Source organism: Schistocerca gregaria, chromosome 3, assembly GCF_023897955.1.
Source record: "Schistocerca gregaria isolate iqSchGreg1 chromosome 3, iqSchGreg1.2, whole genome shotgun sequence".
NCBI lineage: Eukaryota > Metazoa > Arthropoda > Insecta > Orthoptera > Acrididae > Schistocerca > Schistocerca gregaria.
The window spans coordinates 659,300,733-659,318,213 of record NC_064922.1 but is presented as its reverse complement, the minus strand read 5'-3'; the positions used below and the strand labels follow the sequence as shown (position 1 = coordinate 659,318,213).

At 41.6% G+C, this 17,481-nt stretch overlaps 1 protein-coding gene across 1 annotated transcript in view; it reads right to left on the bottom strand.

The window, feature by feature from the left end:
* The window catches only part of LOC126354159 (nuclear hormone receptor HR96), a 147,602-nt gene extending 147,450 nt beyond the window's left edge, over positions 1-152 (bottom strand). Inside the window, exon 1 of the mRNA XM_050003578.1 lies at positions 73-152. The gene's annotated coding sequence lies outside the window, so the exon portion shown is untranslated. The remainder of the gene's footprint in view (positions 1-72) is intronic.
* Between the last annotated feature and the right edge of the window lie 17,329 nt (positions 153-17,481).

The window sequence follows — 17,481 nt, the reverse complement described above, 5'->3', positions numbered from 1 at the left end:
CTATAAAGCGCTTCTGAGGCGCCCTCGCGAGAGTTGGCGGTGGTCATTCAGACAAAAACAGTGGCGACATACCTGTGTACACGTAACTCGCCGGTATGATCCGTCCGACCGCTTCCGCTCGACGACGCGACGCTCCACGATGCACAGTGTTCCTCCCCCAACTGCTGTGCTACTGCCAACAGGGTCGTGGTGCGCATGCGTCGGGTTTCACTCTCCGTTATCGGGAAGCCGACAGCTGACAAACGCCGACCGCGGCGCTGTGACCGAGGCAACATAGGGGACACAGATTACACCTCAGCTGAGCTCGACAGTTATCTCGATACCGTCCGACTCGCCTAAGACGTTCCACCATTTTATTTCCTAAACCAGTGGCTCCCATCCTTTCTGAGACCATTAGTTATTACTCCCGCGTCTCCTCCCACCGTCATCAGCACCTAACTAAATTTTAGACTGAGAAAGAATTTTCTTTGATCAATTTAATTTTTAAGTGATGAATAATACACGACATTTAGTAAAATTGGAAATTTGTGGACAAGTCGCCCAGACCCAGGCGGATACCCTGCGCGGCCGACATTTAGTGGCTCAAATGGCTCTGCGCACTATGGGACTTAACTTCTGAGGTCATCAGTCCCCTAGAACTTAGAACTACTTAAACCTAACTAACCTAAGGACATCACACACATCCATGCCCGAGGCAGGATTCGGACCTGCGACCGCAGCGCTCACGTGGTTCCAGACTGTAGCGCCTAGAACCGCTCGGTCACTCCGGCCGACCGACATTTAGTGTTTGAAGCTGTTTCTTTAAGCTACGAACTATCGAGTCAATGTGACAACTGGTACAGCTTCTTTCTATTTTTTTTTTTAATATAGAATGAGAAAGCAATTTTCATTGCATCGCGACTGCTACCAACTCCTTCTCAGAAGAGAAAGCTAACTAACCACATTGAGGATAAACACTTGCTACAAAACAAGTTTCTCTGCACCACTCCTCTCCTTAGCAGAACTTGCTTCATCCATACGCTGCGCCCCTATTTAAAATCTAGCAAATTGAGATATGCGCACTATATTTATGGCCATTATTTGTAAATCACATAACTGTTCGTCTCCTTACTTCCATCTGGCAGAAATTGGAAGAATTCTGGCTGCCAATGCTTTGTCTCTTACCACTGCCAATAATTATAATAACAACTACCTCTCAAACCGGGGATTGCCAGGATATTCATTTTGCCACTGTTCTATTACAAACTAAAACAAAAAAGAATGTTTTTGTACTATAATATCGAAAATATTTCATTTTCATGTATTCGTGAAAACATAATTGAAATTGTGAAACAATTCTGTATGCTGGACGCTGCGTCTTCGCTTATCTACAATACCTCTCTATAGTAATGCCTCCAGACAGCTCTACAGACGGCTTTTGTTTTGGACTACAGCCGTTTGCGCTTCGCTGTTGAAAGCTGTCAAAAGCGCTGCCAGGTGTCAGGGATTTCTTTAAGTTGCCGCTACTGTAAGCGTGTGTTAATAGTACTCGATAAATGTGTTAAAGCATAATGAATGATGCTGTATTTTTACATGTATGTCAGTGTTTGTGACCTTGTATTCCTGAACTATGGGTAGTACTATGATATAATAGTGTGGGCGAATTTAGCACTGTATGTGGAGACTGTCTGCCAAATTTATTGCGAATAGAGTTAGTAGCACAGAAGTAATAAATTTAAACATCACTCATGATGCGGTAGTTTTTTATGCTTCTCATTATTTATGACGCCATATTTCTTGAACTACGCAAGGTAGGTAGGGCTCAGCTCCACAGTTATTGTTGCGTGACAGTAAGGGATGTGTTTACCAAGTTTGGTTGGAATCGGTCCAGTGGTTTAGTATTCTTGTAATATTGTGGGGAAGACATTTCATTTAAACACATGTTATGTGCGTAAGTCAATTTTACTGTTACAGAAGCAGGATGCAAAGAACAAAGGATGTGTGTAATGGGTGGACTATGAGACAGAGATGTTCATACAGTCGTTTCACAAGTTGTAACAGCGCCTACAGAGATGTCTCAACATCAGGCAGACAGTTCACAGAGACATGCGTCATGGTGGAAGAGTACTGTACAGATAAAAAATGGCACTGCAATACTGTCTCATGCATGATAAAACATGATGTCGCAGGATGTCCGTGATATACTGACAGTCGTGACCTGAAGTCATTCCCACATCCCCACATCATGAGTCCAGGAATAACACTGTTCCACATGACGAAAACCTTGCAAGAATGGGACCTCTGCCCAGGCTACGTCCACACTCGCCAACGTTGATCATCACGGGCTGTGCAGAAACTTAGCCGGCCGGTGTGGCCGTGCGGTTAAAGGCGCTTCAGTCTGGAACCGCATGACCGCTACGGTCGCAGGTTCGAATCCTGCCTCGGGCATGGATGTGTGTGATGTCCTTAGGTTAGTTAGGTTTAAGTAGTTCTAAGTTCTAGGGGACTTATGACCACAGATATTGAGTCCCATAGTGCTCAGAGCCATTTGCACCATTTTTTTTTTTTTTGTGCAGAAACTTATTTCATCGCTGGATACAACGCGACGCCATTCCGTAACAGTCCATGCTTCCAGGTCACGGCACCACTCCAAAACATCTCCATCTACATGTACATAGATACTCCGCAAGCCACCGTACGGTGCTTGGCAGAGGGTACCCTCTACCACTACATGTTATTTCCTTTCCTGTTCCACTCAGAAATAGAACGAGGGAGAAACGACTGTCTGTATGCCTCCATATCAGCCCTAATTTCTCGTATCTTACCATCGTGGTCCTTACGCTCAATGTGTTGGCGGCAGTCAGCTTCAAATGCCGGTTCTCTACTTTTCTTAATAGCGTTTCTCTAAAAGAACGTGGCCTTCACTCCAGGAATTCCCACTTGAGTTCCCGATGTCTCTCCGTAACACTTACATGTTGTTCGAACTTTCCGTTAACAGATCTAGCAGCCCGCCTTTGAATTGCTTCGATGTCTTTCTTCAATCCGACCAGGTACGGATCCTAAACATTCGTTCAGTACTCAAGAATACATTATGTGAACAAAAGTATTCGGACACTTGACTGAAAATGACTTACAAGCTCGTGGCGCCCTCCATCGGTAATGCTGGAATTCAATATGGTCTTGGCCCGGCCTTAGCCTTCATAATAGCTTCCACTCTCGCAAGGATACGTTCAGTCAGGTGCTGGAAGGTTTCTTGGGAAATGGCAGGCCATTCTTCACGGAATACTGCACTGAAGAGAGATATCGATGTTAGTCGGTGAGGCCTGACACGAAGCCGGCGTTCCAAAACATCCCAAAGGTGTTCTACAGGATTCAGGTCAGGACTCTGTGCAGGCCAGTCCATTACAGGGATGTTATTGTCATGTAACCACTCCACCACAGGCCGTAAATTATGAACAGGTGCTAGATCGTGTTGAAAGATGCTCTTCAACATTGGGAAGCAAGAAAGTGATTAAAACATCAATGTAGGCCTGTGCTGTGATAGTGCCACGCGAAACAACGAGGGGTGCAAGCCCCCTCCATGAAAGACGCAACCACACCATGACACCACCGCCTCGAAATTTTGCTGTTGGCACTACACAAGCTGGCAGATGACGTTCACCGAGCATTCGCCATAGCCACACCCTGCCATCCGATCGCCACAGTGTGTACCGTGATTTGTCACGCCACACTATTTTTTCCACTGTTCAATCGTGCAATGTTTACGCTCCTTACACCAAACGAGGCGTCGTCTGGCATTTACCGGCGTGATGTGTGGCTTATATGCAGACGCTCGATCATGAACTACAAGTTTTCTCATCTCCCGTCTACCTATCACAGTACTTGCAATGGATCCTGACGCAGTTTGGAATTCATGTGTGATAGCGTGAATAGATGTCTGCGTATTAGGCATTACGACCCTCTTCAACTGTCGGAAATTAGATAAGGAAATGAGACACTTAGTATAGTAGATGGGGGTCTACTATTTGGCAGCAAAATATCTTATGATGGTCGAAGTAGCTAGAGTATGTGATGTAGACTGGCAACGGCATGAAAAGCTTTTCTGAAGAAGAGAAACTTGTTAACATCGAGCATAGATTTGAGGGTCAGTAAGCCTTTGCACAAAGTATTTGTGTAGCCGTGTATGGAAGCGAAACGCGGAAGATAAACAATTTAGACAAAGAGAAAATAGAATCTTTTGTAATGTGGTGTTACAGAAAAGAATGTTGAAGATTAGGTTGGTAGGTCACGTAACTAATGAGGAGGTGCTGAACAGAATTGGAGAGAAAATAAATTTGTTTCAGAACATGAAGAGAAGAAGGAATCGGTTGATAGGAAACATTGTGAGACATAAAAGGATCACCAATTTAGTACTGAAGGGACGCTAAGAGGAGGGGTGGAGGGGAGAGACAAGAGATGAATACAGCAAACAGAATCAGTATTCAATGAAGTGTGGATGAAGCCCGACTAACAGGCATTACACGCATTGATAAAAAATGATAGTGCTTTGAGAATGGTTAGTTTCTAGCTGAAATCTAGATCTGCCAATAAAATTTAAAAAGAACGACTGATAGCTGAAATCTATTACTTACAAGAATCAGAAGGATGTAGATTGCAGTAGTTACTCAGAGATGAAGAGGCTTGAACATGATAGAGTGGCATGGAGAGCTGCATCAAGCTAGTCTTCGGACTGAAGACCACAACAGTAACAAGAGTCGGAGTTGATAACCCCATATAAACAACGGTCAGATGTTGATGCAGCAACTGTGACATAGAGATATGAACGAGTACTATGTGCAGAAAAGTTCGTAAAAGAATTATAAGCTGCAGGCGACGAACCATTTGGCCACAGGCATGTGCATTTGCATATAGGCAAGCCAATAGGAACATGGAATTGCAGGCCAGTGGAAGGCCGTCGTATCTATTGAGACCTGTGGTCATAATACAATCGTTAACAGTGGCACTTCGGCTTAAGTGCGCTATCGTTTTTCACTGTCGGCACAATTCTTAATTCTGACACTTGGGATATATGAAATAAACACTTCCACTTTTGATTTACGCGTTTAACGTTTCTAACATGTCCATAGTTCAAACAATGACTTTTTCTTTGAATTGCGTTTTCATGTTTCATTTATGACGTGTCATACATTCTAAACCGACTGTATTTCATCTCATTCTGTTCACAAATTTTTCAGTTATTATTATTTTTCTGACATTTTTATATACTTCCGTGAATTGGTTTCTGGAGAATTTAGTTCTGCCTACAACACAAAGTTATGTATTAAAAGTCCAAACTAGCAAAAACATCAAAAGTTGTATTATTTCGAATAATTTGGCCACAGAGACAATTTTTTAGTTACAAATTGTCGAGAGAGGCTTGCGTTAGAAGAAATGTCAACGAGGAATGTGCAGTTGCGGAACTGTATGCCATGGTTTTTTTTTTTTTAATGACAGGGGTCGATAGGATCCTGATTCTTTATTCAGTAGTTGCATTGCAGTTAGACAATACTTTCTCGAAATGTTTTACATGTTTTTTAACATTTTGTTAAGCATTACTACATGAATACATCAAAACTATATCGCCCTGGATACCAATAGATGAAGTTAGGTTAAGGAAGTTATTTAGTTGTATTTGCAGCCTAAATGTGAAAAATGTACACTTCTTCCCAAATGTGAGAATACACCGTAGTTGGTTTTATCCTACTCAGTAATTTGTTTTAAGTGTACTGGATTAACATCAGCCTTAGTTGTATCTCTTAAGATTAAACGACGGTCTCTAAATGGCAATCAAATGTCCTCTACCTACGAATAACGGAGGCGGATAGTACCGCTGTTGGTTTAGTACTGCAGTATCGTACAGCGCTACTGCCGCTATTATATACTTACGTCACGCTTCAGTTGTTTAATTTTGTCCAATTAGTTGTAGTTTCCGTTGTGGTTTACTGCAATTTATGACTTTTATTTCGTCGAAGTTGTTCATCGTTGTATTTGTTTTTCTCTGTAGCAGTTGTGGTGAGGCATTGGCGTCGGATGTTGTCTTTCAGCATCCCTAGAGTTGTCGGTCGATCACGATACACTTGCGACTTCAGGTAACCCTAAAGCCAATAATCGTACGGACTGAGATCTGGGGACCTGGGAGGCCAAGCATGACGAAAGTGGCGGCTGAGCACGCGATCATCGCCAAACGCCGCGCGCAAGAGATCTTTCACGCGTCTATAAATATTTTTTTTTTTTTTGTTCTAATAAAACCCCATGTCATTCCTAGCATGTGTGTCAATTTTTACCTCTTTATGCACATTATTCCGTGGTTTATTAAGTTTTCAAATTTATACTGACTTTTTGATTACCCATTTGCTCCAAATGACGTTCCTGTCATTTTCATGAATATTGACTATTTCTACAGGGACACCTTATACATAACTATAAAATGGTGGGCGGAAGGACTAGAATATAAGACGCACATTGACTTTAATGTACTGAAGATATATTATAATATCCAAAACTGACACGATCAAAATATACCATAGCACAACAAAGAACGTTCCAGTAAACATGGCTCCTCAGACGACTCGTTTGCGAAAATTTGGAGAATTACAATAAAAAATTTTGCCAAACGAGTGATTACCAGATATCCAAATAGGCACAAGTTTACCCTTGAGACGATAATTCTGATACAGATACACCCAGTAAAAGCAACAAACTAGGATTAAATAACAGCTCCCTGAACAGCTTGTTGCTATAGTGATTACTAGTCACACATCAGACGGCAGAAGCCAATTTATGCTAATGAAATTTTCATTGGATTATTGCACCACGATTAACAGTAGAATGACAGGCATCAATCGTTACAGATCAAACGGCAGAAACCAAGTTACATTAATGCAAATTTCGTGTGATTATAGTAACGCGATTACAATAAAATACTTTAATGTTAAGCATCTTGAGGACTAGACTGAAGAGACAGACAATCAATGACACACTTGGCAAATGCATTCGTAACTGAAGAAATAGAATAAGTAACTTTAAAGAAGCAAGTCTTTCATCTCAACACAACTTAGCTAATGCCTGAAAAGGACAGACAATAGTTACATATACAGAAATTCATTTAAGTTTGTGAACCTCGAACAGTAGACAACACTTATCTTATCAATGTATCTGACCTGCAGGCGCCAACCAGGTACGTCTTCCACAACAGATAGCATGGACTACGGCCAGTTGTGTTGTTCGACCACCAGTTGTCGGACCGATCAATAGTGGAAGGTATACAAGTCCCAGGCGACTTTGTATCACACATACTCCCTCAAACAGTACTAACTTTAAAACAGGCAACTGTTACTGGGTGTACCTGGAGCATAAACGGAACGTTAGAGTCTACTAAATAAGAAAGATACACAACGGCCCGAAGACGAATGTCAAACCCACAACCAGACTCAGAGATAAAACAAATAATAAGAAATTACGATCCAATAAATCGCGCCTCCCAATACGACAACGAACACACTACAGCTTAAACTCCTTAAACAAACATTCCTAATAAACCCAAGGAAATGCACTTACAACAATATTAGAAAAAGTAACTTCAAGTTAGTACCAAACAGGTTAAACGACTTGTCACTGCCTCCTAGCAGTAATCAAATCCACTCAGAACCGAGCGAGGTGGCGGAATGACGGTACATTGGTTCAAAAATGGCTCTGAGCACTATGGGACTTAACTTCTGAGGTCGTTAGTCCCCTAGAATTTAGAACTAATTAAACCTAACTAACCTAAGGACATCACACACATCCATGCCCGAGGAAGGATTCGAACCTGTGACCGTAGCGGTCGCGCGGTTCCAGACTGTAGAGCCTAGAACCGCTCGGCCATTCCGACCGGCCGTACATTGGTGCATCAGTCTGTTTAATGGTACAGGGTGATTTCTGAAACAGGCTAAACACTAAGATTAAGAAATAATACACAGTAAGCCCCAATGTTTAAACGGTAAATCAGAATATCGACGCAATCAGACGCAGGCACGGATTACAACAATCAGAATGACACAGCAAGTTTAGTAGCGGCGAACCACAAGATAAACTGTGCATAGAGTTTCGTGACCGGGAATCGAGCAGTAGTCTGTCTAAGGTTCATCGTACTTGCAACACGGAGTACAGAAAATGTGACTCCAAGGAATGTCGTAAACACAAAGATACACCTTATTACGTCAGTTGAAGTCCGTTTCCAAGAGTAACGGAAGGCATGTCATAAGTCAAAAACTAATTCAGATGTGATTTAAATATACAGAAATATAACATTATAAATGTTTATGGAAGGAGGTATCTGGCAGAACTACGAGGAAAGACTTAACACTGAGACTAAGCAATGTGGCGGCTAACCTGCTCTTACGTATGGAAGTGAAAACTGGATTCTAATAAAAAGAGAGGAACAAAGAACTGAAGCAGTTGAGATGGGGTTTCTGGGGTGACTTCTTGGACTGATGCTAAAAGACAGAGTGCGAAGTGTAGATGTAAGACAACAACTATACGTAAAAATAACAATGAAAGAAGAAATCAGACACTACAAAAAATGGTTTGACTGCATCAAAACAATGTCCCCTGACCTGCTGCCATGACAATCATACATTTTAATAAAACTGAAAGATATGATACATGCTGGCCAACGAAGAGCTGAAGGTAATATTTTGTTAAATTCCGTTGTTTTAGGAACGGCCCAACACCTATCTTTGAAATGGAAGAAAAAGACAAAATACAAATACGGCCGATCGGAAAAATGTAGAAGAGAGTCACAGCATGAGAAAATTGTTTGCAATTGTCGGACGAAGAAGGTGAGTAACTGGAACACCTAGTTAGAACTAGTACGCTTGGCAGGCAATCGGGTCCGTAATAATGCGTTTCGCAAGGCTAGATTAGTTCTCGTGCCCGAGAGATAGTACGCTATCTGCCAATGACTTGAGAGGCTTACATTCTGAATGCTAGTTACAGCGCTCTCATAACGTCCGGTGTAAATTATCATAGCTTAGGGATGCCCCCTGCCCCCCCCCCCTCTTCCTCTCTCTCTCTCTCTTTCTTTCCTTCTCTATCTCATTCTGACTGTTTCCGATTCCCCCCTCGAGGCAGCGCTGTGTCGAGTGGTTGCTTATTTCGACGAGTTATCAACCTGATAACCTTGAGACACGCCAGCCTCTCTCGTCGCCTTCCATACGCTCTCTCTGAGCCCAACGACAGCTCTTCCAGAAACGTTAAGCAGGTGGAGGCAGCTAACTGTCTGCTCCCGTCTACTGCTACCCTGTGCTGATCTCCTCAAGTCAAGTCGTGTAGATGATACTTTTTACTACAGTAGATGTATTCAGGTATCTATATTTGGATAGAACATGGAAAATTAGAACACTGTTACACGTTTTTCTCGCTTAATAATATTATCATCGTGAGGGAGAGGAAGTGGTGCTGAAAAATATTCAAAAACTACACCCTGAAAATGTTTCTCATTATTCACTAAGTAGGTGTTATTATATCTACCGAGACATTATGCGTCCTTCCTCTGGTGCCTGCCAATGCAATTTTTGCAGTATCAAGCCTCTGTATAATTTCAATTTTGACAGCATTCTCTAAAAATTTTTAATGTAATGCACTAATGGCTTGCTACCTACCTGAATACAAAAAATGTGTTAACAGAGCCACAGTCTGGATTTCTAAAGGTTTCCAATATTGAGAAGGCTATCTACAGATAGAGCAAGAATCTACTTTATTCCTTAGGCAATAAACTACAAATTAATGCTATGACCTGTCGTCTGTCAAAGGTTCTTGACTGTGAATCACAATATCTTTTTACATAAATTAGAATATTTTGGCGGCAAGAAATACCGAAAAATGATTCTGATCAAACCTCATAGACTGGAAGTAAGTGCTGTCAACAGTAATGCGTCTTTTTCTAAACTGTCGGTCGTCATTCATGTGGGAACTAATGGGTAAATCTGTTCAATAAGAAATGCAGAGTTGATCGTTGCACCATGAGGGAGAACATCAAACAGAATAACTCTTTCTGGGCTTCAGAACACCGTCGCCATGACATTACTGGCCCAAGGTGCAGCTTTGAACTTTTTCTTCGCTTGAGAGATGATATGACGCCACTCCTTGGATTGCCGTTTTGTTTCGGTTCGAAGTGATGTACTCATGCTTCGTCCCCTATGACTATGTTTGATAAAAATTGTCAAAAGGCTGTGAAGAACTCAGCGGGCACACACCTCTTAGGACGCCAACTAGTTGACGAGTGTGTCAGCGCTGCCAGCGGAGCAGTCCAGATGAGCAGCGAGATTTTTGATTGTGATCCGTCGATGACATGGAATGAGGGTGTCCGCACGTTCTAAGGAGGCAGGCCGACCGGCTTGCGGCAGCAGGGCAGATCTGCGCGACCTTGTTGCAATGATGACAGACGCGTCGCCCAACAACTCACCGAGCTTTTGTTCACTGCTAGGTCTCCGTAGACATTCTACAAGAGCCTATGAATATCTGAGATGCTTTGGTTTTCTGCAAAAATAAAATCAGTGAAAGCTTTCTGCTTGGAGCGTACCTCCGTTACTGACGCTATTTTGAAGACTGCGTATAACGCTGCTACCTATCAGGACTTCATAAAACTACAGTGGCTGAAGCGGGAATATTCTACGATGTCAAAAAACTTGAATTGGCCGAGAAGAAAAGTGTTGCATTACTTGTTGAGCCCCCTCCGTATATGCTGCTGCTTAGAGGCCTCACATTAATGATGGTCCCTAGCCAATTCTTTGTCGCCAGGCTTTGAAGTGACACATTATACGCCACTTAGAACTTGTATGTAAGAGTTTTCCTCCCATTATATGTCATAAATAAAACGGCAAAGCTCATACAGCAGTTCGCAGTATTATTTTTTGGGCGTTTATAGCTTGCGATAAATTTAACTGCTAGGGCAGTTCAAGAGCCTTAGCAGATCTTTATTTGCAATGTGGGTTTTATATAACATAGGTGACATAAAAAGAAAGTTTACATACTTCGCTTGCTTTCATTTCATGTAACACTAGATCATTTATAAGCAAGCTAATCGATTCAAGGTTTTCCTAGTCCCAAAGCATGTAACATCACTTATTTGTGGTGAGAACTCAACAACGGTCTGCACAGGCCTGTTCAAGGAACTGGGGTTACTAACTACAGCTTCACAACATATTCATCCATTAACAAAATTGTCATACTAGTAAATAATATATCTCTCCCCCCATGAACCATGGACCATGCCACTGGTAGGGAGATTTGCGTGCCCCAGCGTTACTGATAGCCGTACCGTAGGTGCAATCACAACGGAGGGGTATCTGTTGAGAGGCCAGACAAACGTGTGGTTCCTGAAGAAAGGCAGCAGCTTTTCAGTTGTTGCAGGGGCAACAGTTTGGATGGTTGGCTGATCTGGCCTCGTAAAATCAACCAAAACGGTCATGCTGTGTTGGTACTGCGAACAGCTGAAAGCAAGCAGAAACTACAGCCATAATTTTTCACAAGGCATGCATCTCTACTGTATGGTTAAATGACGATCCCGTCCCCTAGGGCAAAATATCCCGGAGGTAAAATAGTCGCCCATTCGGATATCCGGGCGAGGACTACTCTGGAGGATGTCGTTATCAGGAGAAACAAAATTGGCATTGTAAGGATCGGAGCGTGGAATCTCAGATCTCTTAATCGGGCTGCTAGGTTAGAAAATTTAAAAAGGGTAATGAATTGGTGAAAGTTAGATATAATGGGAATTAGTGAAGTTCGGTGGCAGGAGGAACAGGACTGATCATCAGATGAATACGGGGCTATAAATAAAAAATTAAATAGGGTCAATGGAGGAGTAGGTTTAGTAATGAATAAAAAGATAGCAAAGTGTGTAAGCTACTACGAACAGCATAGCGAAAACATTATTGCAGCCAAGATAGACGCGAAGCCCACACCCACCACAGTAGTACAAGATTATACCCCAACTAGCTCCGTAGATGATGAAGACATTGAAGAAATGTATAATGAGATAAAAGAAGTTATTCAGATAATTAAGGGAGACTAAAATTTAATAGTCATGGAGAACCATAAATCAATAGGACGAAAAGCAAGAGATGGAAAAGTAGTACGTGAATATGGACTGGGGGGTCAAGGAATGAAAGAGGAACCCGCTTGGTAGAATTCTGCACAGAACGTAACTTAACCATAGGTAACAGTTGGTTTAAGAATATGTGAAAGAAGGTTCTCTACATGGAAGAGGCCTCCAGAAACTGGAAGGTTCAAATGGCTCTGAGCACTATGGGACTTAACAGCTATGGACATCAGTCACACTGGAAGGTTTCAGATAGATTATGCAATGGTAAGACAGACAATTGGTAATCATTTTCTAAATTTTAAGACATTTCCTGGGAAAGATGTGGACTCTGGCTACAATTTATTGGTTATGAACTGTAGTCAAAAACTGAAGAAACTGCAAAAAGATAGGAATTTAAGAAGATGAGACCTGGATAAACTGAAAGAACCAGAGATTGTAGAAAGTTTCAGAAAGAGCATTAGGGAACGAGTGACAAGAACGGGGAAAGATATACAGTAGAAGAAGAATGGGTAGCTTTGAGAGATGAAATAGTGAGGGAGCAGATAATCAAGTAGGTAAAAAGATGAAGGCTAGTAGAAATCCTTGGGTAACAGAAGAGCTATTCAATTTTACTGATGAAAGAAATGCAATAAATGAAGCTGGGGCAAAAGAATACAAACGTCCCAAACATGAGATCTACAGAAAGCGCAAAATCGCTAAGTAGGAATGGCTACAGGGAAACTGAAAAGATGTAGAAGCATATATCACCAGGGGTAAGACAGATACTGCCTACAGGAAAATTAAGAGACATCTACATCTACATCTACATGGATACTCTGCAAATCACACTTAAACGCGTGGCAGAGGGTTCATCAAACCACCTTCACAATTCTCTATTATTCCAACCTCGTATAGCGCGCGGAAAGAATGAACACCTATGTCTTTCCGTAATAGCTTTGATTTCCCTTATTTTATCGTGGTGATCGTTCCTCCCTATGTAGGGCGGTGGCAAAAAAATATTTTCGCCTTCGGAGGAGAAAGTTGGTGATTGGAATTTAATAAGAAGATTCCGTTGCAACGAAAAACGCCTTTCTTTTAATGATGTCCAGCCCAAATCCTGTATCGTTTCAGTTACACTCTCTCCCATATTTCGCGATAATACAAAAAGTGCTGCCTTCCTTTGAACTTTTTCGATGTACTCCGTCGGTCCTATCTGGTAAGGATCCCACACCGCGCAGCAGTATTCTAAAAGAGGATGGACAAGTGTAGTGTAGGCAGTCTTCTTAGTAGGTCTGTTACATTTTCTAAGTTTCCTGCCAATAAAGCGCAGTCATTGGTTAGCCTTCCCCACAACATTTTCTATGTGTTCCTTCCAATTTAAGTTGTACTAATTGTATTACCTAGATATTTAGTTGAATTTACGGCTTTTAGATCAGACTGATTTATCATGTAACCGAAGTTTAACGAATTCCTTTTAGCACTCATGTGGATGACCTCACACTTTTCGTTAATTAGGGTCAACTGCCAATTTTTGTACCATTCATATATCTTTTCTAAATCGGTTTGCAATTTGTTTTGATCTTCTGATGACTTTATTAGTCGATAAACGACAGTGTCATCTGCAAACAACCGAAGACGGCTGCTCAGATTGATTCCCAAATCGTTTGTAGAGATAAGGGACAGCAAAAGGCCTGTAACACTTCCTTGGGGAACGCCAGAAATCACTTCTGTTTTACTCGATGACTTTCCGTCAATTACTATGAACTGTGACCTCTCTGACAGGAAATCACAAATCCAGTCACATAACTGAGACGATATTCCATAAGCACGCAATTTCATTACGAGCCGCTTGTGTGGTACAGTGTCAAAAGCCTTCCGGAAATCCAGAAATACGGAATCGACCTGAAATCCCTTGTCAATAGCACTCAACACTTCATGTGAATAAAGATCTAGTTGTGTTTCACAGGAACGATATTTTCTAAACCCATGTTGAAATGTCGTGTGACGAGGGCCTCCCGTCGGGTAGACCGTTCGCCTGGTGCAAGTCTTTCGATTTGACGCCACTTCGGCGACTTGCGTGTCGATGGGGATGAAATGATGATGATTATGACAACACAACAACCAGTCCCTGAGCGGAGAAAATCTCCGACCCAGCCGGGAATCGAACCCGGCCCCTTTGGATTGACAGTCTGTCGCGCTGCCCACTCAGCTACAGGGGGCGGACATAAACCCATTTGACTGTGTGTTCGAACACAGTATACGTTCCAAAATTCTGCTGCATATGGACGTTAACGATATGGGCCTGTAATTTAGTGGATTACTCCTACTACCTTTCTTGAATATTGGTGTGACCTGTGCAACTTTCCAGTCTTTGGGTACGGATCTTTCATCGAGCGAACGGTTGTATATGATTGTTAAGTATGGAGCTAATGCAGCCTTTGAAAGGAACCTAATTGGTATACAGACTGGACCAGAAGACTTGCTTTTATTAAGTGATTTCAGTTGCTTCACTACTCCGAGGATACTTACTTCTACGTTACTCATGTTGGCAGCTGTCCTCGATTCGAATTCTGGAATATTTACTTCATCTTCTGCTGTGAAGGAATTTCGGAAGGCTGTGTTCAGTATCTCTACTTTGGCAGCACTGTATATAGTATCTCCATTGCTATCGCTCAGAGAAGGCACTGATTGTTTCTTGCCACTAACATACTTCACATACAACCAGAATCTCTTTGGATTTTCTGCCACGTTTCGAGTCAAAGTTTCGTTGTGGAATCTGTTATAAGCATCTCACATTGAAGCCCGCGCTAAATTTCGAGCTTCTGTAAAATATCGCCATCTTGGGGAGTTTGCGTCAGTTTAAATTTGGCATGTTTGTTTCGTTGTTTCTGTAACAGTGTTCTAACCCGTTTTGTGTACCATGGAGGATCAGCTCCGTCGTTTCTTAATTTATTTGGTATAAATCTCTCTATTGCTGCCGATACTGTTTCTTTGAATTTCAACCACATCTGGTCTGCACTTATATTATTAATTTCTAATGAGTGGAGATTGTCTCTCAGGAAGGCGCCAATTGAATTGTTATCTGCTTTGTTGAATAGGTATATTTTTCGCTTATTTTTCGAAGATTTGGGGATTGCAATATTCAATCTCGCTGCGACAACCCTGTGTTCACTAATCCCTGAGTCGCTTTTGATGCTCGTTGTTAACTCAGGATTATTTGTTGCTGGGAGGTCAAGTGTGTTTTCACAACCTTTGGAGAAAAGAGAACCACTTTTATGAATATCAGGAGCTCAGATGGAAAACCAGTTCTAAGCAAAGAAGGGAAAGCAGGTAGGTGGATGGAGTGTATGGAGGGTCTACACTAGGGCTTTGTACTTGAGTACATTATTATGGAAATGGAAGAGGACGTAGATGAAGTGAAATGGGGGATATGATACTGCGTAAGGAATTTGACAGAGCACCGAAAAAACAAAGTCAAGACAAGGCCCCGGGTGTAGACACCACTCCGTTAGAACTACTGATATCCTTAGGAGAGCCAGGCATGACAAAAAAAACTACCATCTGGTGAGCAATATGTATGAGATAGACGAAATACCCTCATACTCCCATAAGAATATAATAATTCTAGTCCCAAGGAAAGCAGGTGTTGAAAGGTGTGAAAATTATCGAACTATCAGTTTAATAAGTCACGACTGCAAAATACTAACTACAATTATTTACAGACGAATGGAAAAACTGGTAGAAGCCTCCCTGGGGGAAGATCAGTTCGGATTCCGTAGAAATATTGGAACACGTGGGGCAATACTGACCCTACGATTTATCTTAGAAGAAAGATAACGGAAATGCAAACCTACATTTCTAGCATTTGTAGATTTAGAGAAAGCTTTTGAAAATGTTGACTGGAATACTCTCCTTCGAGTTCTGAAGGTGGCCGGGGTAAAAAACAGGGAGCGAAAGGCTACTCACAACTTGTACAGAAACCAGATGGCAGTTATAAAGAGTCGAAGGGCGTGAATAGAAATCAGTGGTTGAGAAGGGAATGAGACATGGTTGTAGCCTACTCCTGATGCCATTCAATATGTGTATTGAGCTAGCAGTAAAGGAAGGAAAACAAAAAGTTGGAGTAGGAATTGAAATCCATAGAGAAGAAATAAAAACTTTGAGGTTTGCCGATGACATTCTAAGTCTGTCAGGGCCAGCAAATGACCTTGAAGAGCACTGAACGGAATGGACAGTGTCTTGAAAGGAGTATATAAGATGAACAGCAACAAAAGCAAAGCAAGGATAATGGAATGTAGTCGAATTAAATAAGGTGATGCTGAGGAAATTAGGAAATGAGACACTTAAATTAGTAGGTGAGTTTTGCTATTTGGGGAGCAAAATAACGGATGGTGGTCGAAGTAGAGTGGATATAAAACGTAGACTGGCTATGGAAAGGAAAGCGTTTCTGAAGAAGAGAAATCTGTTCACATCTAGTATGGATATCCAGGTCAGGAAGTCTTTTTCTGAAAATATTTGTATGGGGTGTAGCCAAGAATGGAAGTGAAACATGGCCGATAAATAGTTTAGACAAGAAGAGAATAGAAACTTTGAAATGTGATGAGACAGAAGAATGCTGAAGATTAGGTAGATTGGTAGATCACGTAACTATTGAGGACGTACTGAATGGAATTGGGGACAATAGGAATTTGTGGCACAACTTGACTAGAAGAAGAGATCGGTTAGTAGGTCGCGTTCTGAGACATCAAGGGATCACCAATTTAGTATTGGAGGGAAGCGTGGAGGATAAAAATCGTAGAGAGAGAGATCAAGAGATGTACACATTAAGCAGATTCAGAAGGATGTAGGCTGCAGTAGTTACTCAGAGATGAAGAAGATTGCCCAGGATAGAGTAGCATGGAGAGGTACATCAAACCAGTCTCTGAACTGAAGAGCACAACACCACAACACACAAAATATATATCTATTTTTCATACCAACAACTCAGCTCATGGAAAATATACTACTAATAAAAATAACCTTCATAAGCCTTTGAAGTCATTTATTTCGGTTTGCAAAGCCATCCATTATCAAGAAACACACATTTTCAATAAATTTCCAGCAGCCATATGAAGTTTTGTTGTTAATAAGCCTCAGTTTAAGATATTCCTAAATGACTTATTGGTGACCAACTTCGTTTATATCATTGACGAATTTCTTCGTAGAATATTATTCACAATGTCGAAAAATGTGAATTTTATGTAAAATCTGACATCTTCAGTGCATTAGTGTGATCAATGGAAACTCTCTGCCAGCCGATTTTCTATTTGATGACACATTTCTGCAACAGCCTGAGAATTTCACATACCCTTCAGTGTATTGTTCTGGGGTGGTGCATAGGTTCGTAGCGCTTTTCCATAAGT